At 28.3% G+C, this 27,481-nt stretch overlaps 2 protein-coding genes across 4 annotated transcripts in view; one reads left to right on the top strand and one right to left on the bottom strand.

Annotated features, from left to right (window-relative positions):
- LOC111683416 (autophagy-related protein 16) overlaps nt 1-27,481 on the top strand; it is a 203,784-nt gene that overhangs the window by 81,803 nt on the left and 94,500 nt on the right. The gene's annotated exons all lie outside the window — the stretch shown is intronic.
- Nucleotides 1-27,481, bottom strand: part of LOC111683417 — a 154,409-nt gene that overhangs the window by 62,418 nt on the left and 64,510 nt on the right. Inside the window, exon 3 of the mRNA XM_046949852.1 lies at nt 7,488-7,572. The gene's annotated coding sequence lies outside the window, so the exon portion shown is untranslated. The remainder of the gene's footprint in view (nt 1-7,487; nt 7,573-27,481) is intronic.

The following is a 27,481-nucleotide window of genomic DNA, read 5'->3' as shown; positions in this document are numbered from 1 at the left end:
GTCTATAGTCTAGTCTATAGTCTAGTCTATAGTCTAGTCTATAGTCTAGTCTATAGTCTAGTCTATAGTCTAGTTTATAGTCTAGTCTATAGTCCAGTCTATAGTCTAATCTATAGTCTAGTCTATAGTCTAGTATATAATCTAGTCTATAGTCTAGTCTAAAGTCTTCTCATAACTTAGCCACTGTACTTGATCTTGCATATTCTTCGGTTTCTTTTACAATTTTTCTTCCCTTTTTTATGCCAATTCTGTGTAAATATTTTATAGTTCATTGGGTTTTGGGTTAATGTAGGCTTAAGACTAACTACCAACTCATTTCTTTGCATTTATTATGCATAAAAATATAGGTAAACACTGGTAGTATACATATGTATATATGTATAGTGTTTTTTCCATAAATAAAAACTAAGTAATTCTACTCGTTTAAACATAAAAAACTTATGTTCGAACACTAATCAAACAAGTTGCACATATTTGAACTTGTTTCTTGATTTTTTCCAATACATTAAAGGGAACAAAGATAAAGATTTTCGCTTAATAATAATGACAATATTATTCCTAATGTTAAATTTTATATAAAAAAAAAGAAATGAAGTAAAGATAACTTGATCCTTTTCAAAAATGTATTACCACAAAACTAAGAAAGTTTTGCAGTGGTGGAGGGAGTAGGAAGCAGAAAAGCTAGAAAATCTAGTATTTTCATTAGCCACTTGCATGATACTAAATGTTTTTCATACATGCGATCACAAAATTAAGTTAAATATCGAACAAGAAAACAACAACAAATAAAATTAACTAAAATATAAAATTGAATTGAAAAAAAAAAAAAAATTGTTGAAAGTAATTTTAAGAGAAGGGCAGTTAATTCTTATTAACTTAGTTTTCTTAGTTGGTTTTCAAAATAAAAAACGGATCCTCAACATGAGAAATCTTTTTAAATGACCCTCATGTTAAGAAGCCATCATTTACCACCACATAAAACTAAAGTATGTACTACACATGTAGTAAGCACCACCACCAACCAATAAGTAAGTACTATAAGCTTCATCAGTGGCAGTTGTTAAAATTAACAAATTTTTTTTTAACAACACCAAACAAATAATAATGAAGAAATCGAAAAAGATCAGCCAGCTAGCAGCGTCCATTCACTCTTTCCCAGTCCATTTATACGGGTTTATTTGTTGGTTTGTCTTATTGACTGACTGACATCTTAATCTTTGGTTAATTTTAGAATAAAGTTCTAGCTTCGCATTCTCTTTTTTACATTGTTTTTTTTAGCATATTCACAACTCAATTAAGTCAAGTTTCAGTTTGCGTTTTTTGATACATTTTGCTATGATTGTATTTCATTTCATTAACTATTTCGTTACTATTTTTAAATATTTTTATCTTTTTTATATTTCCTTTCCTCACAATCCAAAGAAGTTCACACCAAAACACACAAAAAAAAAGCACAAAATCAAGAAAATTAATTTATTTTATTGCCATGATTTCTGGTCTTTGGTATCTTTGGTTTTGCAGCTGCCGCAGGAAGTCTTTGTTTTGTAGCTGTAGTTCTTAAACAGTTTTAAGAAAAATTTTATGTTTAAACTTATTTTTTATGCGTTTTTCGAAGGTGTAAAAGTTGACGCTACGTTTTTTTTTCTTTGTTTGTTTGTTGCATTTATATTCGTGCCACATTAAATTCAATTTATAACTCTTGTTTTATTTTTGTATGATGTTAAGCGATCTGGACAGGATGCTGTAAAATTTATTATGTGTAAATGTGTTAAAAGTTGAATACGATATTTTATGGTGATTTCTGTATTTGGAGATTGTTTCTATGTCAGGATTTATCTTGAATTTTGGTTGGATTTTATTTTTTTCACAGGAAATTAAGTATGTGAGTTAGTGGTGTGTGCCAGAGGAAGGGAAGTTTGTGGCAAAATAAGGAAATTAAAATGATAATTTTTCCTTTTTTTTATTTGTTAGATAAATTATTAAAAATGTAATATAAAAGTTAATATGAAATTGTGAAAAAAAGCTCTAAGAAAACTTTACACAACTTATTTTAAAAATGTTCAAAAAGCTTTGAAAAATTTTGTCAAACACAGAAAACCATTGAAAACAAAGTTTAATCCTTATAGCTGCTTTAAGAAAGCTTTTAAATAAAATCAACAGTATATACTTTACAAACATGTTAGTTCCCTTGTTTAAAAAGTGTTTAAGAAGCTTTTAAGCTTTTGTCAAAGTTTTAATTATTATGAAAACCGAATTATGCATTTTATTAAATAAGTTTTCGATCTTTATGCCTGCTTTTAATAAAGCTTTAGCAACAAAAACTTTCAACTAAGCTCAAGGTTAAAAAGTTCTTAACTAATGATCATTCACACCTTAGGACAGAAAGCTTCGGAAAAGAACTTGATGTTACTAAAATTCAAAAAGCTTTTAAAAAAGTAGAAGTCCTTTTTAGGATAAACAAGATTGAAAATCTCTAAGAACTTATATAATCCTGTGACTAATGTACCCAACGATCAATTGAAAGGAAAATTTAGTTAAAAGTAAATTTTCTTACCAAAACATTCTACTCTAGTGTTGTATATCCAGAAACTAATAATTAACTCTTTCAGTTTTCTCATCCTTATTTTATTTACACTCTATAAATTATTTATTTTTTATAATATTCATCTTCCTTCCTTTTTTTCTTAACAATTTCATAGCTTCCCTATAATAAACATAATATCTATGTTTCTAATCACCATCTGAACATACTCATAACTATAATTTTGTTTGTTTGGAAAATTATTTTCCATGTAGTATTCCATTGAACAAAATATAAAAAAATTTATCTATGATCATCATAGTTTTATAATTAAGTCATAAAATAGGCTTAAATTAGTATTATTGTTACGAAGGTTAAGAAAACAAACACAACACGTATGACTGTCTCTTGGCTTAGGCAAACGTGAGACCTGTGAAATACATTTGTAAGGCACGCATGCGTTTTAAAGTGGCGCGTAGTGTATATGGATGTGAAATGTAGTAAAAATTGGAAGGTTGGTAGAAAAAAAAACGAAACGAAACATTGCAATTATCGTATTGTAATCCTAACAATTGCAATAATCCTAGAAATGTTTTAAAACAGTAGAATTTCTGTTATCTGGTTGGTAAGTTAGGGAGTGGAAATTTCATTTTTATTAGTAATATATTATAATGTGTTATAAGCAGGGCAAGGATTTCTATGCAAATGCATATTTGTAGCCGGTAACTCAAAATACATTTTAACTATTTTTTTTTAGAATCAAAGAATTTACTACAAAATGGCATTGATTTGTTGTTGCATATTTTTGCATATTTTGTTATAAATGCATAAATTGCATATTTTGCTTTAAATTGCATATATTTTGCATTTTTTTTCAAAATTTTTATATTATATTTTGTATATTTTTTTAATTTTTCTAAAACAAATTGTTTTATTTTCTGTGTATTTCATTTTTTTACAACAAATTTGGTATTTTAATATTAAGATTTTTTTTAAATAAATATTAACAAATATCGTTTTAACAACAAAATATTAGGTTCTATGAAATTTCACTTTTACATAGTTTTATTTAATTATTAAAACCATAATAGTGCGGAAAGTATTTTGAGTTTGTGCTGCTAATTGTAACGTCCAAAATATTGGTTATTAATGTATCAGTTCAGTGTCAATTTTTAAGTCTGTCCATCTGTGTGTCCATATAAAAATTTTATTCTTACATCTCTATCACGTCCATAATTCATTTAAAAACATTACCAAACGATAAAATATATTTATTCACCAAATTTTATTAGAATTTCTATCAAGCTTTCCATTTTCATAAATATATATATTATTGAAAGTTGTTTCTTAGTCTTTATATTTGTCACTCTCGAGGACGTTGTTCCGTTAAAGTGGTATTATAGCAGTCCTTAATAACCTGTATATTTGTTGTCAAAAACACAAAGAAATATCTTTTGGTGCATGTTATAAGCGCATATTCGTAATTTTTTGAAAATGAAATGAAAATTCTTGCAATTGTTGTAAGGAATTATTTTATATTTTATATAATTAAAACACCGTCCGATACTCAAAATTAGACAAGAAACGGAAGATATACGTCTGAAACTTTAAATTTAAAGGAAAAAAATCTGCGTTTTTAGTTTTTCATTTCGTGATCCTGTGTCCTTTGTGTCTTTTACTGATGAAACAATGCCAAATTTGATGTCAAGCTAACAAAGTTGTACAATATTTTGTGTTAAGTATTATACCCTTCACCTTCGTGAAAAGGGTATATATAAGTTTGTTATTCCATTTGTAATTTCTATAATATAATTTTCCGACCCTATAAAGTATATACATTCTGCATCCTTATAGATAGGGGAGTTGATTAAGCCATGTCCGTCTGTCTGTCTGTCTGTCCGTATGTTTGTTGAAATCAGTTTTTAGAGGACCCCAGATATGGTTGAGATCCGAATCTTCAATAATTCTGTTAGACATGCTTTCGGGAAGATCGCTATTTAAAATCAGCAAAATCGGTCCATAAATAACGGAGATATGAGCAAAAATCCGAGACAACCTCTGAAAATTTCATCAAAAACTGAGATTTTTTATTCATGCTCAAACAGAAATTGCAAAAAACAAAATACATAATCATACGATAAATTTTGTTATTGTACTCTGTTTATAAAAACAAGGCAGAGCGAAAGCAGCAGAGCAAGAGTAGCAGTGCGAGAGCAGCACTTGTGTATTGTTATTGGCTAGAAACATGATATTAAGTATGTGGAGCCTGGCTTTAGTTAGAAACTATAAAAGGGAACTTGTTGGTATTTTTTTTGTTTTTGAAAGGTACTTTTGGATTTTTTTCCAATATTGAACCTAGAAATATGAAATTAAGTATGTAGGGCCTTGACCATGTAAGAACCTACATGGTCTACAAAAGGTACTTATTGAATTTTCTATAATATTGAACCTAGAAACATGAAATTAAGTTTGTAGAGTCCGGATTAGGTGAAAACATATAAAAGGGGACTTTTAAGTAGTTTTTCGTTCTACAAAAGGTACTTTTTGAAATTTCTATAATATTGAAACTAGAAACATGAAATTAATTATAAAGAGCCTGGATTAAGTGGGAACCCATAAATGGGGACTTTTTGGTACCTTACCGTTCTGCAATTGGTATTTTTTTTAATTTTTTGTAATTAAATTCGTACTGTCTGTTTGTTAACACATTATGGTGAACGGTATATAAGATTCGGCACAGCCGAATATAAAGCTCTTACTTGTTTTTCTTTATGTTTCTCTTTTTGCTCACTTGCATAATCGCAATTCTATAGTTATTGCCAAAAGATCTACATTTCCAGCTGTTGAATTTACAATAATTTTCTTTTTGTTTGCTTATTTATTATTACATGAATTATTTTTTATTATAAGATTTTTATTTTTTAATACAAACAAAACTTAAGAACTTATTTCTTATATAAAAATCACCTGCGGTGAAATTCTTTAAAAAGTTTTTATTTTTCCTTACGTGATCATACATATTTTTTGATGTAGTTATTCTTGTTGTTGTTGTTGTTATTTTTTATATTGATCTTTTTATTCCTTTAACAAGTGTAAGTTAAAAATCTATTCCTAACATTAAATCCACTTAGAAAAGAAATCGTATTGAATGTTTATTTGTTTTTTCTTGTTCAAAAGCTATAATATTCTTGTCTTGTATCTGGTATTTGTGGTTGTATTTTTTTTTTATAGATTTTAGAAAATTATTGTTGTATTATTATAAGTTGTTGTTGTTGAAGCTTAACGAAAATCTGGCTAACTTCCTAGTGTTAAGGATTATCGTACAAATAATATTTTTTTTTGTTTCTATGAATTTCTTGTTTAGGTTCTTCATTTTTCCGATGTTTGTATATAATTTCTTTTTTTTAGATTTTTGCTGTAATAAAATTTTATTTATTTTCCATGATTCTAATTTTTATTTGTTACTCTTATGCAAACTCATATATAGTACTACTATGCTTGATAGAGTAGTTTTAGCTAAGTCTATTAAGTATGTCATGGTGTAAATCATATTTTTATATATAAATTTTTTTAAATTTAAACAAGTAAGAAGTTATAGTCGGGCGAGACCGATCATATAATACCCTACACCTGTATACGCATGAAGTGTGATTTAGTTTTCATAATAAAGCATTTAAGTTGAATCGTACAGATATACTAAAGCCATTTACTGTTTAATAAATCTGTGGATATTTAAGTAAAATTTTGATAGGGGCTTTTTAGATGGGCTAGAGTCAAATGAGGCCCTATAATTATAAAGTTCATCAGGGTCACCAAGACTAGTATAGAACTTGGTTTTGCAGCTTTTTGTCGAGATACGAGTATATTATATATATTTTTGAACTTAAAAGCCCTATTTGGCGGGCTCAGTTCTATGAGGCCTAGGAGAAATAATGGACCGATGATAATTATTTTCAATAGACTTTGTCTACGGTATAATAGAAAATCATGTGCCAAATTTCATTGAATTATCTCCAAAATTGTGACCTGTAGTTTGATTACAATGTTTACAAGCCCTATTCGGTTGTACAGTTATATGGGGGCTAGGTGAAATAATGGACCGATCTAAACCATTTTCAATATTGTTCGTCCTTGGGACAATAGAAGAACACGTACCAAATTTCATTCAATAATCTTCAAAATTGCGGCCTGTAGTTTGATTACAAGGTTTACATGGACGGACATAGCTAAATCGACTCAGAAAGAGATTCTGAGCCGATTGGTGGGTATAGGACCAATATTATTGAGCGTTACAAACATCAGCACAAACCCAATATACTCTCCCCACTAAAGTGCTGTAGGGTATAAAAAGAAGATTCAGCATGATTGATGATTTTGAATTTAAAATTGTCAAGATCTTGTAAACATGATCGATAACTTTTTACAAGATCATTTATTAAAATTTTAACTTATTTTGTTTAAATATGACACTTAGACCTTAATGTCCTAATCTTTATTATGTAGAGTATTCAGTGAATTCGTTTATAACTTTTACCCATTACCTCTTCCTAGTTATTTCTAGATTTAGTAAACCTCCTGTTAAAAAATAACAAATATTTTAAGTAGCAGTTTAAATTCCTGCTTGTTTAGCCGAACACTCTTGATTAAGATAATTTGTTTATCAGTTTCTAGTTTATGTTTAAATATATACATATACAGGCATTTTCTTTATTTGCTAAATATTTGTGGTTGTTCGGTTTTTTTTTTTTTTTTTTGTTTGCCCAATATTAAGATAGTTTTACCGCACGCAAACTCTAAATTGGCCTAAGGTGAGATATTTCTTTTTTTTATTAGATGATATAAATTTAAATGGATTTTAATGTTTAAGACAACAGCAAAGCAAACTACCAAGCATTACAACAACAAAAAGGAGACTATTTGGAGGTGGATTCCTTAATGCTAACTTATAGATTACACATGTACCAACCTTGTTTGTTAATATACGCAAATGGTTGATTCTGCCTTCTTTTGGGGTCTTTTTAGTATCTTCTATGGTATATTTTTTGTTTATTCTGCAAATAGAGTAAAAAAGAACAAGTGTGCTATAAAGATTAATCAATCACTTTTTTTTCGTTTTAAATGTGTGTGGTTATTTAATAATATATTTAAATAAATGATTATTACTTTTAAAGGAGGCTAAAACTAAACGATGGCTATTAATTTACTTAATATTTGCATACAATTTGTAACTAAATAATTGCTAGTAGAGAAAATTGAATAATTGGATTTTATTTAAATAAAAATTCAAAATAATTTTGAATTTGTTATAAGCAGGGCAAGGATTTTCATGCACTAAAAACATAAAAATATGCGCTTATAACATGCACTATAAAATGTGAAAATATCCACTTAAAATGTGAAAAATATGCACCAAAAAATTCTTTGTGAAGAAACATATTAATAGATATTAAGATTTTAAGTTTTTGGCAACAAATATACTGGTTTTTAAGGACTACTATAATAAAACTTTAACGAAACCGCGACCTCGAAACAATGACAAATATAAAGACTAAGAAACAATTTTAAATAGTATATATTTGATTTCTGAAGATGGAAAGCTTGATAGCAATTCTAATAAAATTTGGTGAGTGAATGTATGTTATCGTTTGGTAATGTTTTTAAGTGAATAATGGACTTGAAAGAGATGTAAGTACAAAATTTCATCAAGTTATCATTTTATATGTACACACAGATGGACAGACTCAGAAATTGATTAAGGACCAATATTTTGGACATTGCAATAAGTACCATAAACTCAAAATACTTTCCGCACTATTGTGGTTTTAAAAATTAAATAAAACTATTGTATTTCATAGAACCTAATATTTTGTTGAAATTTGTTGATAATTATTTCAAAAAATATCTAAATATGTAGGGTAGAAGGGGGACCATACGCCACTTTTTTTGAGGCGGCCTCAAATTAAAACCACAATACATATTCTTAATTTTTTTCTTGGTTCGGAAACGGCTGTACCGCCCCATCCATGGGGTAAATGCGCCAAGGAAGATGGGGCAGCTTTGTCATTAGTAAAATAAAAGAAAAATTACAAAAAATAAAAACTTATTTTGCTGTTTTATACTTTAATTCATTAAACACAGTATAATAAACTAGATATTTATTGTTTATTTCACAAAACTTAACAAAAAAATTAAAACAAATTATTACTGATTTTTTCTATATTTTAAACAAATGTTGTTTTACATCACAAGCATTACATATATTTGGCGTGTGTGCCCCACGGGCACATTTGATAATGCGATAAAATCGATTACTCAGCTTTCAAGTTATTCGCTATTGGCATATGTGCCCCTATCACGTATGATCCCCCTTCTACCCTAAATACCAAATTTTGTTTTAACAATATGAAATGCAGAAAGAACAAAACAGTTTGTTTTAGAAAAATTACAAAAATATGCTATAAAAATATTAGAGATATGCAAAATATATGCAATTTAAAGCAAAATATGCAATTTATGCATTTATAACAAAATATGTGCAATAACAAATCAATGCCATTGTGTAACAAATTCGTTGATCCGAAAAGAAAACTAGTTAAAAATTATTTAGAGTTACTGACTAAAAACATGCATTTGCATAGAAATCCTTGCCCTGGTTATAATAGATAATAATATGAATATAATGTGATAACCCTAAACCAATTACTATTTTTCTTAAAACTTTTAATGATTTTTTATTAAAACTTCTTTAAATTTGTTAAACTATTTCCTTTATGTTAACTCTCTTTTATAAATATTGGCTTAAACAAAATTCAAATTAAACACTCCCGTTTATCACAATTGCACTTCATTTATCTAAACTACATAATAACTAAAGCAAATATAACCCAACCAAATTAGGTCATACTCTATAGTAATTTGAAGCAATCATCCATGCAATTTTAATTTTAAACCACCACCCATATTTCAGTAAAAACCAATTCATAACTGATTATTTTCATAGACATAATGCCACAAAAATCACTCTACATTTTAATACAAAAAAAACCAACGATTAACCTTGTTTAAACCCCAAATTCTTTCTTTACTTTACATTGAATTAAATTTAATTTTCTTAAATTTTCAAATATTATAGATTTTATCTCTATATAGACAATTTTATTATATAATCACAAACAAATACTAGTTTCTTTAACTTTACAGAAATATAGAAGAAAGAATGAACAAAAAAAAAAAACGAATTTAAGTTAAAAATTACATAACATTACAAGGCCACTTTAAAAGAAATTGCAGGTCAGCTCAAAACTAATTCAGACAAACCATACACTACAACACATGACCAACAAATATATACAACAACACAACAACTTCTAGCCAAAATAGTATAAAACCCTCAACTTGTTTTAGCTAAAAGCCCAAACCTAAGGCAATAATGTAACTGACTGACAAACTTGCAGACCAAAATGGACATTAACATTTGAGCTTTTCATAATAAGGGTCATCAAGTAAAAGAGTAACTAGAAAAATACAAGATTAGCCCAAACCCCTCAGAAAACAAAGTAATAAGACATAATACAAAGTTTCTTGGTTATTTTCTATTTATCTTTATTTTTTTTCAAAGTTGCTTGTCCTTTTAACTCATATTTTTCTAGTTTTGTTTTGTTTTTATTTTTTTTTGTTTAACAATACTATAAAACGGTAAATTGTATTTCTAGATAATTCTTAGTTTTTTTATATATATTTTTTATTTCAAAGCTCCATTTATGCCATTTAATGTCTCTCTAATGACTTTTGCAACATACTCACCCCATTAATATTTAACAGAACATTTTTATACGAGTTCCGTTCAGTCCATTTATGTGACTGGTTACAAGCCCATTTAGTCATTTAGTCAGTTTGCTCACCGCCTTGTTGATAAAATTAAAACACTTTTTTTACATTTTATACGGGGTTTTCTTTTTTTCGTTTTTTTAGAAACAAGTTCATAAGAATTTTTAAGTTTTCTTAAAAAAAATGTCACTTTTGTTAGAAAAATCCAATTTAATTGCTATTGAAGAAAGTTAAAGTTGTTTTGCCATTAAAAAGGAGAACTGCTAAAAAACTTAGCAAATACATATTTAGATTTTCAATTAACTTTACCAATAACTAGAATATTTTTTACTAAAGCTTTATAATTAACTTCATTAAAAAGCTTTTCACTTCAAAGTTTATTTTAAACTTAAAAATTATAAAACATACTTTAATAAAACGCTCCCAAAATAGTAAACTAGGATTTTATATGTTAAATTTAATAAATACTTGAAAGCTTTTTTTAATGTAATACTTTTGCATTTTTGTCACAATTAAAGCTTTCCTTTTTTGAAAATTTCTTTTATTATTAAGGAAACTCTTTTTCTTCTTAAAAAAGAAACCTCCAGAAAAGCTTTCTAAAAAAATTTCAAATTAGAAAAGTTGTTTTCATTATTTTCTATATAAAATGTGTCTTTACTAAAAGCTTTTTTAGTATAAAAGACCTATAAAGTATCTTCAAAAAATCCTTTTTCAGTAATATTTATGAATAAAACTTTATTTAAAAAATTAAGTAAAGCTTTTATAAAAAAAGGTTTTTTATTTTAATTAAATAAAAAGCGACGTACAGCATGAAAGCACTAACTTTTTTAAATGTGTATAACAAAAGCTTTGAAATTTCTGTTTTTCACTATTTTCCCAAATTATTATTTTTTTGAAAAGTTTTCTAATAAACAAACATTATTTAAACTTAATTAAAAAATATGCTTTTTTAAGCTTTTTATAAAGATTTTTATTCAAATAACAATCAAAAAGCTTGCACAACAATTTCACAAAAGCTTTTGTTAAACGATTTTCTAAAGTTTTATCTTAATTCCTTATGTAATTTCTTATGTAAAACCTGTCAGATCATTAATCTTTTTTTAAAGCTTTTGACAAAATCTTCTTCCACATAAAAAACTTTATCTTCAAAAAACATTTCAAATCAGTTCAAAAAGCTTTTTAAAATATAATAATTGAAAAAGACTTTAATTCATTAAAAAATTATTTTAAAAGCTTTAAAACAATCTGTTTTAAATAATTATATAAAAAAGCTTTTCCAAGTAAATTCTGTTTTTAGCCATAAAATCTTATAATAAAACCTTTTTAGACGCATTTATTTAAAAAGCTTTATACATCCACATGTTGTATTCACAAAAATCTTTTTGGCTTAAAACTTCTTTCTTATAAACCACATTTTTAACAAAAAGCTTTTCCTAAAGTTTTATCTATATTTGATGGCTTTTTTAAAAGCTTTAGACATTAAAATGATTTTTGATAAACATTTCTAATATAAAAATCATTACTCCAAAGACAAGCTTTTACTCACTTTTAACAAAACTTTAAAACTTCTGAACTTTTTAAAATATAGTCTTTCATACAAATTACTTTTCCACGAAAACTTTTTCACAATTAACAAGTTTTTTAAATCTTTAATAGTTTTCAATAAAAATAGTTTTGCAGAGTTTTATTAAAAACAAAAGATTTCTTTGGACAAAAAAACTTTTTCAACAAGAATATTTTCTCTTAAACATATTATTAACAAAATTATCACATGATTTTCAATTTCAGCCATTTATTATTTCAAAAGCTTAAAAATTTTCTTTATATATTTTTTTCATCAAAAACCATTTAATTTCAGATTAAGTTAAATCAATTAAACAAATATTTCTACTTTGTTGCATTTAATTCGCCAAATCACTTATAAACAATGTATTTGTATTTAGCAATTAAAAAAATATTTCAAAACAAAAGACTTGCCAAACAAACTTGCAATGTTGTGAAGATTTTTTTTAATTTTCTCAGGGAAAACCTACTTTTTTCTTATTGTTTAAATGTCCACTAAATGTTTGGAAATTATGGTCAATTGTAACCTACTTTTGTGACAACACTCTAATACCAACTAAAATCACAATAGCAACAATTATACCACTTTGTTGTTAAACTTCTTTGAATGATTTTCTTACGTTGTTCTGATGTTGACTTGTGTTTGTTTTACGAACCATTTACAGAGCCATTGATGTAACCTGTCATTGAATCACACAGAGCAATTAAATTACAAATAAATAAGAAAACTAACAAACAAACATAGTTACATACATATTTATTTATTTCTTTGTATGTTTGTCTACATATTTGTTCATAAAAATCACTAGAGAAGAAATGAAAAAAATAAATAAAATAAATCTCAAATAAATACTAAATAAAATGCCGCAACGGAAAAACTTAATAAAAAAAGACTTAAACATTTACAAGTTTTTTTGTTTTGCTTTTGTTGCTTGGTTTTTTTTTCTATTAGAAAGATGCCGCTCTAAAGGACAAGCATTAGTTTAACATCTTTCTAAGACATCATCTTTGTTTAGAAAAGAAAAACCTGAATATCTATGAAAGCAAAAAAAGAAAACAAATCTTTTTAACATTTCCACAATGATTTTTGTTATTTGTTGTTGTTAAGCAACATATTGTTGTTTTTGATTGTAAACGTATACAACTCTGAAGTTTGTTTATTCTGGTCTAGGCTACACAATGAAAAAATATTGACTGCATCAAGGTTATAACAATTATTTTAAAATACATTAAGTAAACTAATTCATATTTTCATTCATGACTGTTTATAGCAATCAATTATATGTTTGTTACAAACATTTTTATACTTGTCTTAATTCCCAGATTCAAGAGTTACTTGTTATTATTAACACCCACAATAACAAACATGATTGTGCTAGGAACATACTGTAATTGTATATAAAGACATATTTAATATGGTTGTGACAACTAGCAATATGATTACAGCTACCATAGTAATGTTTCCTTTCTTGTCATATGATATTGCCATCATATTCAATCCCATTTTTTCTCTAAATGTATGTATATATTTTTCTCAAATAATGTCAGACGACTGTAGCATAGATGTTAAACCGTTTTGTGTTTTGTTTGTAGTTTTTTTTTTCTTCTTCTAATTCTTCTTCTTGTTTATTCCTCCTTTTCACAACTCAATTTTTGTAGTCCATATGCCTTGGTTTGTAAAGCAATATTTACTAGTTATGGTTTTATCGTTTTTTGTGGGTTTTAGTAGGCAGTACCAGGAGTCTCCTTGCAATTGATTTTGTTTTGGTGAAATGTAACTCAAGTGCGTAGACGTAGTAAGACAAAAAGACGGACGGACATGTTCGTGGTTTGTTTATTATTTATTCATAAATAAATATATTTTTTAACATTTAATATTTGTAGTTCTACTTTTTATGGGTGGATTTTATAAATTATTGTACGCTTTTCACTAGATTTTTCTTTTAGTTGTTTGAAGCTTAAACTTAAAATTGTAAAATCGATAGTTTGTACTTTTTGATGATATAACAAACTTAAAAAATGTCTTCACGCTGTTATAAGGAGTGAGATCGAAAAATTCTTAACACACGTTTTTCATTATATTTTTCAACCAAAGTATTATTTGATTTTTCTTTTTTTTTTTGATCAAGTTACCTTTGAAAAACATGTCAGTTATTATGTGTAATGTCAATTATATTAATTTTTTGTTAATCTGATTAAAATGAGTGACCAGAAAAAAGTGCGTACTGAAATTATTAAATATTTTCAACTAAACCCAACTTGGTCTTACAAAAAGTTGGCCAAGCATACAAAGGTCTGCCGTCAAACTGTTTCCAATGTTATTAAACAGTACCGGGAGAATTTGTCAGTTGATAGAAAACCTGGTTCAGGTAGAAGGAATGGTCCACATGATGTTTCTAAAGCCAAAAAAATAGAACGCATTTTCAAAAGAGCTCCCAACACATCCGGTAGGAAAGCAGCTCGGTTAGCTCAGTGCTCGGACTATTTGGTACGAAAAGTTAAAGCTAATGCAGGTTTAAAACATACAAGGCTCAAAAAGTTCCTGACAGGAACGCTGCTAAAAATTTAGAGGAAAAACAGAGCACGGAAATTGAAGTCAAGTTTTTTAAAAAAAATATTCTTGCTGCATAATGGATGACGAAACGTATGTTCTGGCAGATTTTTCGCAACTTCCAGGTCAAAAGTTTTATGTTGCTGATGCTCGAGGGAATGTTGAAGAAAAGTTTAGGATCCAACAGCAGACAAAATTTCCCAGAAAGTTCTTGGTATGGCAAGCAATATGCAGTTGCGGCAAAAGAAGCCAATCATTTGTTACAACGGGCTCTATAAATGCCGAAATTTACATCAAGGAATGTTTACAAAAAAGGCTGCTTCCATTCATAAGACTTCATAATGTGTCCACTTATTTTTGGCCTGACTTGGCATCCTGTCACTATGGTAAACAAGCCCTTGAGTGGTACAAGAACAATAATGTGGTATTTGTACCAAGAGAGGCAAATCCTCCAAACTGCCCGGAGCTAAGGCCAGTGGAGAGATATTGGGCTCTTGTTAAAAGAGAATTGAAGAGTACAAAAAAGGTGTCCAAAAGTGTGGTAGACTTTAAACGGAGATGGACTACATGTTCGAGCAAAGAGACAGAAAGCACTATAAAAACGTTAATGGAAGGGTTTCCGAAAAGGGTTCAAAATTTCATCACTAGTGATTAAAACTATAAAAATATTTTTTTTTTTGTAAATTGTAATAATAATTTGAATCAAATAAAAAAAAATAAAGCTGTAAGTTTAGTGGTTTCTTTTTTATAAACATATATGTATGTTAAGAATTTTTCGATCTCACGCCTTAAAGCACAGGTTTGCTGTTTAAACAGATAAAACTATACAATAATCTAGTGGGGGCTCCAACTCAATGTTCAGGCCTAAAAATTGGGCTACTTTATCTAGATGCGTTCACATGCAGGACATTCGTTGGTGACGACACGTCTATTTGAGATCTGAAGGCAAAAGCCTGTTGCTCTACTCTTGTTTTTCACGGCAGGTTTTGTTCTGCATCTGCTAAAGGCGGTGGGTGACCTGTAAGTACGACATGAATTAAGTTCAAAGCTGCCGTATGCGCGGACTGATCTAATGGATCCTGCATTTAACTTTTTATTTTATCCTCGCATATATTCCAAGAACCTTCCTGACATGCCCCGGGGCGTATCGAAGCGTGTTATGTTAAAGTTGGGATGACTCCACGACATCTCAGGAGGAACTGTTAAGTCAACATGTCATTGTGTTCCTTGACTGAAAGAAGTTCGTCTCCACGTGCAGGTGATTTTCTTAGATGATTTGTAATCAGCCCGTTACAGTCCTTATGCCGGCATTTTGGCATTTTTGAATATTTTTCCACTGGGTATCACTGAGCAAAGGTGATCACAGTGGAGCAGCATAATTAACCATTAACCGACCAATCGTTTTATATGTAGCTAACAAGGTTTCTTTATCCATACCCCAAGTATTGCCGGCGAGCGCTTTGAAGACCTAGTTTCACTTCGTTATTTGTACGTGATTTTAGTAGAGCGAGCTGAGGAAGTATCTAGGCTATTAAATATGACTTCAAAATTTATTTGTGAACAATCGAAATTTGGACTCCATCGACCACGATTCCAAGGGTTAGGTTTACTTCCTTCGTTGAGGTGGTAACAATTGCTCACTGTAACAATATTTTTTTATGTTGTTGCTAACAATGTTTTTTTACTTTCTGTAGAAACTGTAGTTTTATTTATCCAGTAACATTTATTATGATGCCTATATATAATTTTTTAACAAAACTATAAACATAATATTATAATATTGGATCATTATATGATCATATATAACAATATTATAATAAATAGAAATATATTATGATGTATTATACTCCACAGATCGTAGTTCTCTGCAGTTTTATAAATTTGCCTCTCTTGATAGAATATAGTCAAACTCCGCGAGTCAGAATATAAATTGTTGGACCAAGGAAAAGTTTTTTGCTAGAATAGTTTATCTAAGATATATCAAACTCATTCCTTATTTGTTCTTTAAAATTTTCAATATAAAGACCATTGTTACAATAGTCCACCACTAATTTCCCATTACGAAATCGTTCTTACATAAAAGTAACCCCCCTAATAAACAATTAAAGAAAACTACTTTAAATAATCTATTTACACATACAAGTGCTAAAATAACACCATATACACTACTACACCCAGTCCTATAGCATAATTTCCAAATAAAACCTTACATACTCTCCAGGGACTGCAAGAGAATTTACTCTCAATTAATGATTTAAGTTCCATTCAGCAAACATCATAGAGACACGTTTCTACTGAGAATTTCCTATTACAATTCATAACACAAATCGTAACAAAACATTCGTTTTTGTACGCAATTAATGAACAAATAAAATTCAATTAAGTTAATTAGACACAATGTTCATCTACAGCTTGCTTCCTTATGGGATGTGTAGTGCTCCCTTTAGTTAAAATGTTTATGAAGGAATCACATAGATCACATAATTAATTACTTTCTACAATATGACCATTATTTTCCAGTAACTTTAGACATCATACCTTGGAATTATATTTATTATATGGTTTTTAAAAAATGTGCTTTATTTGCACTGAAGAAGAAGAACAACAACAACAATAAGTAAATAACAAGTAGGGTGCAGTTGAAAATATTAAATAGAAAGCAACAACATTAATTAGTTTCAAACAGTTGTCAGTTGTTGAGCAGTGTTCATGTTGGTAAAGAAAGAAAAACCCTTTTAGTTTGTGTATTTGTGATGTTGTCGTGGTGCTTGTGCAAAAACGTTTGTTGCTTAAGTCTTTTGATTTGATTAAGTTGGCTGGACTACCTACAATTTCAACTGCGGCTTCTTCTAGAATTAGTAAACTTAAGACGTTTGTTTAAACTTGAGTTAATAAGACACTAATGATCACTGTTAGACACTTAATTTGGCTTACAGCCACATATTAAAACCGTTATTTTTGTTAGGAAAAAAATTCTTGTTTGTAGGACTTAAACAACAATTATTAATTAAACATCAAATTATATTAAAATTTTACGAATTCCTTTGTTTAAAGGTTTATTTTAAGAAATTTTAAAAATTTGTATTAAGTGTTAAGAAAAACCAGGATATGGTTTTCAGGAATTTATTTTCATATAAAAGACAAATATTTTGTCATCTGCAGCTTTTAAAAGTTATTGAACTTTTATTATGTAATTTAAATAATAAATTTATTCTAAGCACCTTCATCTAATGCTGTCAACCATCTATATAGACATGTTTAAATTGCAGCTGTCACCAACAACTTGTCCATCAAAGAGCAGGCACAAAGAATATCATTAAATTTGTATAATTATCAAACTATGGCAGTTCAGGTGACAAGTATTTAAGTTCCATTGAAAAACATAACGTATGTAAGTGTTGCTATATAATCAAGTAAAATTATTTTGTAAAATTTCTGCCTCTGGCCAAGTGTTGGCTAAAATGTGTAGGTGTCTATAATAATACCTATAGTTTTCCTTTCTCCTTAACTTGTATTATTAGATTAATTATCACGTTCCTTGCTTTTTATTACCATTATAATATTACACGCTTTTTGCTTGGCACTGTCTTCATCTACTACATCTTCTGAAATTACCATGATAATAATATTAGTAAGCTGCTGTTGTTGTAGGTTTATGGTTTGTTGCACTTAGTTGTTGTATACTCTTTCCTTTTCTTTTTTCAATTCCATTCGTTTTTCTTTTTTTCTATTTTTCATTATTTATGTGCATTTTATTTATTCATTAGAATTTAATTATTTATTTAAGAAGAGCATTCATTATAATTTAAAAAAGGAAAAAACTATTTCTTGTTTTTAATTTTATGGTAATTTTGGGAAAATGTAATACAATTTTTTAATTATTTCCTAGTAGCTAAGATCATGTGTAAAGTAATTAACAGTTTCTAAAAAAATACAATTACCTTCACATAGACTACATTTTCATGATATTGAGCAATAATATTGCTGAACTTTAAAAGAAATTTTTTCTTTAATTCTAAAAAAAAAATTTAATTTTTATGAAAACTTCGAGTAAGGCAAGCTTTGACATGAATATTTTCTTCAATAACTATTGCATACTGTCTACATTACAAGAAAGCAATTAGGTAAATAATAACTTTGCTTTTTATTTGGAATAGTTTGAGAAGTTTTGAGACGTTAAAGCTATTATCTGAAGTCAGAGTAACATTTCCGAGAAACCATTTTCATTAGACCTTAACCTGATTTAGTCAGAAATTATATAGTTTGAACTCTTAAACTGTATTGTAATTTCAGAGGAACACTTTGGTACTTTATTAAACTTTTTTATTCTAATTTATGTCTTAAAAAATACATTTGATTACATGTAAACCTTGTAATCAAACTGAATGAAATTTAGTATATGATCTTCTATTGTCCCAAGGACCAACCACTATTACACCTAGCCCCCATACAACTGTAACCCTGAATATAGCTTGTAAACATTGTAATCAAATTACAGGTCGCAATTTTGGAGATAATTCAATGAAATTTGGCACATGATCTTCTATTATATATTGAAAATTATTAACATCGGTCCATTATTTCACCTAGCCCACATACAACTGAACCCCCGAATAGAGCTTGTAAACCTTGTATTCAAACTACAGGTCGCAATTTTGGATATAATTCAATAAAATTTTGCTCATGATCTTTTATGGAATTGTAGACGAAGCCTATTGAAAATACTTAACATCGGTCCATTATTTCACCTAGGTCCCATAGAACTGAACCCACCAAATATAGGTTTTAAGTTCATAATTATGTTTAATATACTCGTATCTCGACAAAAAGCTGCAAGACCATGTTCTATACTAGTCTTGATGACCCTGATGAACTTTATAATTATAAAGCCTCATTTGACCCTAGCCCCTATAAAAAGCCCCCATCAAAATTTTACATAAATATCCACAGTTTTATTAAACAATAAATGGCTTATGTATATCTGAGGCAAGGTACAATTCAATTTAAATGCTTTATTATGAAAACTAAATAACATTTTATTTGTATACCGGTGTGTGGTATTATATGGTCGGCCTCGCCCGGCTATAACTTTTTACTTGTTTTTCTTAAATCATGTCAGTATATTCAGTTAAATTCTATGATGATGACAATAATGATAATGCTACTGCAAATGATAATGACTAATTATATATTCTTTTTGTTTCTTTTCATTACAGGTAAGTTCACATGACTCAGTTTGTTTAGCACAATACGGCCTTTTTACAACATTTATGACAGAAACTCTGGTTCCATAAATTACGCATAACTGACCTACACTACATTTGATGATGACCAAGTAAGTAAGTAAGTCAGTCGAAGAAAAAATGATGACTAAACATGAAAGTGTATAGAATATTGAAGACACCTGTTGCAATGACAACAGAATATTAAGGTCAAATAAATGCTAAAAGAAACTATAGAGTGAGATTAACAACAAACTAACAGAAAATGACAGTTTAAATAGAAATATTAACCCAATTATTTAAAATAGAATGGAAACAAAGAGAAATAACAAAAAAATAAAAATACAGAAACTTTTCTTAAATTATTATGTTGACAGTTAAACACGCAATTGTAACAAGAGCAGTAATTTAAAAACAAAAAAAATTATTTGCAAATTAAACACCCACATTTTAACAAATACACAGAGAGAGAGAGAGAAGAAAAACTAAAAAGTAAAGCCGCCCGCCACTTGACATTTACATTGGACTCATTGCCAATGACTGGTACCTAGTGGTAATGATAATGCAGTAAGTCCATTGATGATAATGAGCTGTTTTGCTAATCTTTAGATGAATGATGTTTACACTAGGCTATAATTTAAATTTATATTGTTTACACTTTTTTGTAGGCAATTTTTTTAGTTTTTCAATTGTAAAGGGGGCGGCGGTAGGAGTTTGAAAAAAGTTTCACTATTATTTTCAAATTGTATTGTTTTGTTTAGTTCGTACTTTGTTGTTCTGCAATTGTTCAATTTCACTTACGCCCAAATAACCCAGATACTCGATTCCTTTAACATCTTATAATTCTGGCCAAAACGAATCGTGAGAATTATTTGTGGTGTTGTGCTACGACTGTTTGCTGGCTGTGGAGGCTTTTTTTACCTTGACTGTGGAGCTGTGTTGATTTGTTTGCTGACTGGCTGGGCTTAAGCTTGAGAGGAAATCATTATGTTTCGTTTTTTTTATAATTGAATGAAAATATTGCATTTTAGTTAGTTTCTATGGCAAAGTTGGTTTTCTAGCTATAGAAGACAACAATTTTTTTTTTTTTTTTTCATTTTCTTGGGTCATGGTAAAATGTTGAAAGAAAAAATTTCGCTTTTTAGCATAACAGCCATGGAAGAGAAACAAACAAAAAAATACCATGTTAAGTAGAAAGTAAACATCTTTTTATAGGAAAGGATAGAAAATATATTTATAAATTTTTAGTTACAAATAACTGACCCTAAAACAAAATATTTCTTTTATTTTCCTAACAAATATTCTTTGAACTAAAACTCTCACGTGTGTGTGTGTTTTTTACTTAAAATTTCTCAAACATTGTTTGATTTTTCGCCTTCTTAAGGTCTGGCATATAAAGACTTTATTTACTGGGCGGCTTTTTGGTCTTTTCATGTTTTTTTCGGTTTTCTTGATTTTGGCCAAATAATGTATTTGCAGAGTAATTTTGTAAAGTATGACTCACTCTCATATGGGAAACATGACTCGCCACATGTTGCCGTTGTGCCAACTAAAACCTCTCATATACCTTTTAAAGATGATTAAATGGAAAACGTGCTCTAACTAACAAACAAACATATGATATGAAAGATGATGAAGATCACTTCTTTTTGGATTTTTTTTAAGGAAGTATATTTTTTAATTTATTAGATTTTATGAAATATTGTTTAAACAAACATTTAATTTTTGAGATTTAAATTTTTTTTTTTTAACAAGTTATAACTAGAGTTCTCTTCAATCAGGTAAGATAAAGAAACAACAATTCTAATATTTATATTTTCTACAGAAAAATGCTCGTTCTAAATTAAGACTTGAGCTAGATATTTTCCAGTAGATATTTCGCTCACTAAGCTCAGCTTAATATTTTCTATAGAAAATATTACGCTGATTAAGCTCAGCTTAACGAAAATGTGTCGCTCATTAAGCTCAGCTTAATATATTCTACAGAAAATATTTCGCTCATTAAGATCAGCTTAATATTTTCAATATAAAATATTTCGTTCATTAAGCTGAGCTTAATATTTTCTATTGAAAATATTTCACTCATTAAGTTTAGCTTAATATTTTCTATATAAACTTATACGATAATAAAGCTAAGCTTAATACATTCTATAGAAAACTTATAACTCAGTAAGTTGTATGTAAAAAATGTCTCGATTAGTAATCTGAGCTTGATATTTTCTCTCGAAAGTTTCTCGTTCAGTAAGCTAAGTAACCCAAACTTAATGTTTTTTATAGAAATATCCTCGTTCAGTAAACTGAGCTTAATATATTCTATAGGAAATTCATAACTTAATACACTGAGCTTGATATTTCTATAGAAAACTTTTCGCCAGTAATTTGATATTTTCTATAGAAAATGTATCGTTTATTACGCTGAACTTAATATTTTCTATATAAAATATATCACTTCGTAAACTGAACTAAATAAGCTGAGTTTTATACTTTATATAGAACATTTATCACTAGTAAGCTGAGTTTGTTATTTTCTGTAGAAAATATTTCTTTAAGTAAGCTGAGAAATATTCTCGATCAGTAAGCTGCGGTTATTAACCTCAGCTCAGTAAGCTGAGCATGATATTTTCTAAAGAAAACTTCTCGCTCAGAAAGCTGATCTTGTTATTATACATAACAAAAAATATCGTACTTTTTTCTAATGCTTTTTCTTATTACACAACTTCTATTAACCAACGATCAGCAAAGACACAAACCATTTAACTCTGGTTTTTTTCATCACTATGTTTTAAAACTCTCTCATATCTTAAAACCTCTGCAATTACCCCTTCAAATTTTATAATAATATTAGGTTGTTGTTATTCGAAAATAAGAACAACGCATAACATAAAAAATTCCCCGACAACTGACATTAAAATCTCTTAGATCTCTTAATTTGTGGCCATTAGTGTGGGTAATATACACTCAAGTATCATCTGAATATGTTTCTTTAGAACAATGATTTCTACAAAATAAATTTATAATTTTTCTTTTTTGCATTGTTTTTTGATGTTGTTAATGTGGCTAATATTATTGTTATTATTCTATATAATGGCTATTACATCTAAATCATGTCTATCGCTATGTTTTGTTATTGTTTATGTTTTGTCTTAACATCTAAATTGTCTGTAATTTTCTTTTACTATTTTTTTCTGCTTTCATATCTTTTTTTATTTTATATTTATAATGTTGTGTACGGTCAAAATGTTCAAATGTGCTTTTGATTAAGATAACATGCGTCTGTCTGTAACTTCAATTGTCTGTCCGTCTGTTTTTTTTTTCTGTCTGGCTGGTTAGTTACTTTTTGAACATGGTTCATAAAACATTTTTTTTTCATATTTTCTTAGCCTGGGATTATTTTTATTCATCTCTCCTATTTTGCTTTTATTAGTTGTCTTTATTAGAGAAAATAAATTTAATTTTCAATTTCTGATTTTTTTATGTCAGAGTACAACTATTTTAATGTTTTTCTTTGTTTTTTTTTTTTTTTTGCTCTATAATACATGTCGTTCTAACTTTTTTTATTTTCTATGCGATGTTCTGTTTTAAAAGAACATCATGACCCAAATAATATAGATATTCATTTTATTTTCTTATTTCTTCTTGTTAACCTGGTCTTTACTGGGGTTATGTCTGTAGTTGTTAAAAGATTTATTTGATATGTTTTATATTTCAAAATGATTGTCATGATTTCTTGGTTTAACACATGAGTTTAATGAATGAGGTGTCTAAAAGGTGATTGTGATTTGAATGCATTTTATTTGGAAGGCATATCCAGAAATGCAGATCAATTCTAAGATATGCTGCAAAGCTAGAAATAGCAAGTAAAAAGCCTATAGTCTAGTCTATTGCCTAGTCTATAGTCTAATCTACAGTCTATTCTATAGCCTAGTCTACAGTCTAGTCTATAGTCTTGTCTATAGTTTAGCCTATAGTCTAGTCTACAGTCTATTCTATAGCCTAGTCTACAGTGTTGTCTATAGTCTAGTCTATAGTCTAGTCTATAGTCTAGTCTATAGTCTAGACTATAGTCTAGTCTATAGTCTAGTCTATAGTCTAGTCTATAGTCTAGTCTATACTCTAGTCTATAGTCTTGTCTATTCTAGTCTAGTCTATAGTCTAGTCTATGGTCTAGTCTATAGTCTAGTCTATAGTCAAGTTTATAGTCTATAGTCTAGTCTATAGTCAAGTTTATAGACTAGTCTATAGTCTTGTCTATAGTCTTGACTATAGACTAGTCTATAGTCTTGACTATAGACTAGTCTATAGTCTAGTCTATAGTCCAGTCTATAGTCTAGTCTATAGTCTTGTCTATAGTTTAGCCTATAGTCTAGTCTATAGTCTAGTCTATAGTCTAGTCTATAGTCTAGTCTATAGTCTAGTCTATAGTCTAGTCTATAGTCTAGTCTATAGTCTAGTTTATAGTCTAGTCTATAGTCTAGTCTATAGTCTAGTCTATAGTCTAGTCTATAGTCTAGTCTATAGTCTAGTCTATAGTCTAGTCTATAGTCTAGTCTATAGTCTAGTCTATAGTCTAGTCTATAGTCTAGTCTATAGTCTAGTCTATAGTCTAGTCTATAGTCTAGTCTATAGTCTAGTCTATAGTCTAGTCTATAGTCTAGTCTATAGTCTAGTCTATAGTCTAGTCTATAGTCTAGTCTATAGTCTAGTCTATAGTCTAGTCTATAGTCTAGTCTAGTCTATAGTCTAGTCTATAGTCTAGTCTATAGTCTAGTCTACAGTCTTGGGTATAGTCTATAGTCTTGTCAATAGTCTAGTCTATAGTATAGTCTTTAGTTTATAGTCCAGTCTATAGTCTAGTCTATAGTCTAGTCTATAGTCCAGTCTATAGTCTAGTCTATAGTCTACTATATAGTCTAGTCTATAGTCTAGTCTATAGTTTAGTCCATAGTCTAGTCTATAGTCCAGTATATAGTCTAGTCTATAGTCTAGCCTATAGTCTATAGTATAGTCTATATTCTATAATCAAATGTATAGTTTAGTCTATGGTCTATTCTATAGTCTAGTCTATAGTCTAGTATATAGTCTAGTGTATAGTCTAGTCTATAGTCTAGTCTATAGTATAGTGTGTAATCTAGTCTATAGTCTAGTTTGTAGTCTAGTCTATAGTGTGGAATATAATCGACAGTCTAATCTCTAGTATAGTGTGCAGTGACTAGTTTATAGTCTAGTCTATAATTTAGTCAATAGTCTAGTGGTAAAGTTCAGTCTATAGTCTAAACTATAGTCTAATATATAATGCAGTCTCTACTTTAGTTTAGTCTATAGTCTGGAGGCAAAATTGAAAGCAAAAAGTTATAGTTCTGTAACTGTAAGTGAAAACTTTCTAAGAATTAAACGTTTTATTACTAATATAATTAGATTGAAAATAATTTTAATCAATTAGTTAGCATTAGTCTAATGTTGTTAGTCATCAATTTGTTTTATATTCAAATCGTTTAAATATTTCTTTCTTGTGTTTAGCACCGATTAAATTAAATTTTTCTTAAGAAGCTAATTAACAAATGCTTTAATAACAGTTTTTTATTTAGACAATCTCAAACAATAAATCAATTAATTAAAGTTAATTAAAATAACAAAGCTTTAATGCATTTAAATTTTTATAATAAAAATAGAAATAATTTTGAAAAGATAAACGTTTTAAATGAATGTATAATTTTAACCTAAAGGTGCTTAATAACAATAAAATTTATAATGGTCTATAAAAAAACTTAACAAATCAATAAATAAACAAATAATAACATTTAATGCTGACCCAAAAATTTTTAAAACTTATTAAAGATCATTCCGAATTCAAAACAGCTAACTCCCTTTGATAGATTTCTTAATAAAAACCAATTAAAAGCACAATTTTAAATCTTTTGCTAAAAAGTTTATTTTAAAATTTCTTTATAATCCTCTATGAGGAAATCATTTGAACAACAAGTTTTTATATTTAGTGTTCTTACAAATTAAAAAAGGAATATGCGAACAACAAAAAGTTGTCATAAAACCGGGATTCAGTGTCACAACAAGTCACTTTGTTTATATTTTAGTTGCTTCCTCAATGTACGCATACGAACGCAGACAGACGAAGACTCCACCACACATTCCAGTTAACAAAACTGCAACTGTTGCTACAGCAACCTCTCTAATGCACAACTTATGGTGACAATGTGGAACACAACCCAAATCTCACACCTTATAACCAAAAACGTTCCTATGCTGCTGCAACTGCTTAAAGAAAATTGCAAAAACTAAAACAACAAACTAACCAACAACTATGCAAAAGGTAAATTTTAAAAAAAGTAGTGTTATGCGGTAAAAAGTTACAAAAAAAAGTAAACCGAGAATGATGCGATATTTATATTTTGTTTTTTGCTAGAAAAACTGCTAAGCCTAATAAGAATATACCAGATAAAAGTTAGCAAAGCAAAAAAAGATGAAGATGCTGGCTGGTTTTTCCTTATACTTCATGTTGCTAGTAGTGTGGCAAATAAGCAAGCAAGTTGCATTACTTGTGCGCAATTCAGACTTGCATCTAACAGTCGTACCAAACAGCGAGTCAACAAGACGGACGGACAGACAGACAGTTAGGCAAGAATGAAAGAACTGTTACAAAATCAAGTTTAAGACACCAATTTTCAAGAAAAATAAAGAAAAAAACTCTATTTAGAAAAAAGTATGAAAAGACCGCAATGTGTTTGCACATTTTACAATGGAATTTTTAGCTTAGAAAATGAGGAAAGAAAATAAAAATATATTTTTTTTAAAGGAGTTAAAACAGGCACAAACCAAAGTTGTGAATCTTCTTTGTCGTCATCATCATCATTATGATCGTCATGTGCTTAAGAGATAAACAAAAACAACACATGAAAAACTTAGTTCAAGTTTTTTTTCTTTTGAAGTATTTGTGTCTAAACTAAATAATGATGTTTGTTAGCGTTCATGATCGCCATTGAAAATTAGTTATTAACAAAAATTACAAAATATGACGTATCAAAATCTGCCAAAAATGAAAAATTGTTTATTTTTAAAAAAATATATTTTGTCAATAACCAAAGTTACCGCGGAAATTACAGAAGTTTTTTTATATGAATTGGAAATGGGAGGGAGGGACAACTTCCACCGACAAATTCTTTCTCAGACGAACAAAAAAAGTCATTCAGTTTTGTCTCCTCTCAATATTGTTCCTATAAAAACTGAATATGTTCTGTAGAAAATGTTTTATACAGTTATCAAGTTTTCTATGTATTCCCTTGAAAGTTTTGCATTTTTTAATATAAAGCTTTAAATTAATATTCTAGAAAAAACGAGTTTTTATATTTAGATTTGCTATAAAAATACTATAGAGCTTTAAAATTTTTCTATAGGAAATTCAAGTTTTCTTTTAAAAGTTTTGCTATTCTTTTCTTTAGAAACTTGTAAAAGTTTTCTTTTGAAAACGTTGAACTTTTTCACAAAATTAATGTTGTTTTCTACATTGTTGTTATCTTTAGAAAACTATAAAAGTTACCTCTAAAAAATATTGAATAATTATTCATGGAAATTGTAAAGATTTTCTCTATTAACCATAGAATGCTTTTTTCTCTGTAAAACTTTAAATGCTTTCTCTCTAAAGCTTTGTTTGGTTATTCTTAAAATCTAAAAGTTTTCCAAATGATTTCTTAAAAGTAAAGATTTTTTAAGAAAAATAAATAAAAAACGTTAATTTTTTCTCTGAATAGGCTTTAATTGCTTTGTGTAAACAGTCTTAAGTTTTGA

This window comes from Lucilia cuprina, chromosome 4, assembly GCF_022045245.1.
Source record: "Lucilia cuprina isolate Lc7/37 chromosome 4, ASM2204524v1, whole genome shotgun sequence".
NCBI lineage: Eukaryota > Metazoa > Arthropoda > Insecta > Diptera > Calliphoridae > Lucilia > Lucilia cuprina.
The sequence above is the reverse complement of the archived record's forward strand: the minus strand, read 5'-3'. Positions and strand labels throughout refer to the sequence as shown.